The following is a 1,439-nucleotide window of genomic DNA, read 5'->3' as shown; positions in this document are numbered from 1 at the left end:
TGTTAGGGATATTTAAATCGGTTTATAAACTGTGTTTATATCTAAGTTTACGTTTATTGATGTTGTCAAAATCATGATATATTTGATGTTTAGAATGTTAGAACTGGTTATATTGATGTAGAAATGAAAAGGGTATATTATAGTTTCATTATGGCTAGATTGTGGGTATATGTTTAACCGTACACCAATTGTTCGGTTAAATGTCGAAAGGAGTAAAAATGCATTATTAAGCTTAGGTTAATGACCATTAGACTTGTTTTACTGTTTAGTGTGTTTATAGTATGTAAATGTAGCGAATCATGAAAGTTGAATCATAAAAGTTAGTCGGGAATTACGGAATCGGATTTTACCGACAATGCAACCCCTGTACTTTGGCAGTGTATAACTCACAAACCGTAAGACAGAATAAGCTCGTATTTTGTAGTAAAAAAGATCTTACTGCATACTACAACTTTTATGAAGAGTCGAAAATCCAGTTATGACTCTAGGTGGCTCGAAACAGTGTGTTTTGGGGGCTGTTTACACTGTATTCGGTATTAATTTGCAGTTTTGTAAAATTCATATAAAATAGATGGATGATCCAAATGAGATTATTTTAAAAGCAATAGACTCGTATGATACCAACATACAACTTTTGTTTAGACAATATAATCTGGATTGGTTTCTAAGTAAGAAAAAAATGCTTAGAAATAAGAGGGTCGGAAACGGTTGGATCGAAAGAGAATAATGCTAAGTTTTACGTTTGAGTTTTCAATTCATATCCGGCTGTCTTTCTTGAAGTCTACGTTATTTAAGTAGATTAAGACCTAAGTAATTTTATTTGAATAGTTATATTATGGTTTCTATGCTTTATAAATAGTAACCGTTTATGCATTCATTAGGCACGCGGGTAAATCAAACTTGATCGTGAACTTCCGTTTGATCGTGCGTTAATTGTCAAAATCGGTTAAGGTACGGATTCCATATCTCACTTGACACGGGTATAGCCATTTGTGTAAGGCTTCCTAATCCGGATAATCTGTGATAAATTCCAAATAATTTGTTTTGAATTTCCTTTATGCTTATCAAATGTTATTGAACTTTGTTTCCCTTTGAATTACGATTTATATTTTTATTCGGAATATGGATCATTTGGATCACTTGACTTGTTTGTTTGCTTTATTGTGAAACACTTTACTATAGCCTCAATAACTGGAGCACTGGTATTGAGATGTTTCCATGGTGACAAAAACGATAATGGCGTCCTTATTTTTATAGTCCTTAAAAGTGGACTTGATTATGTACCGGTCGAATAGAGGGTGTATGGATCGATCCTAGGAACCGTTATCGGATATTGAATTGTGGCAGTGGTTAAATCCACGGAGAGGATTGCTGTGTTGTGCTCACACCCCTTTCCTCACTTGTGCTTGAATGGACTGATCATCCTTTGGGAACAACGC

The sequence above is a fragment of the Cynara cardunculus genome, unplaced genomic scaffold, assembly GCF_001531365.2.
Source record: "Cynara cardunculus var. scolymus isolate 2C unplaced genomic scaffold, CcrdV1 Un_Scaffold_4589, whole genome shotgun sequence".
Classification (NCBI taxonomy): domain Eukaryota; kingdom Viridiplantae; phylum Streptophyta; class Magnoliopsida; order Asterales; family Asteraceae; genus Cynara; species Cynara cardunculus.
Note: the sequence above shows the minus strand (reverse complement) of the source record.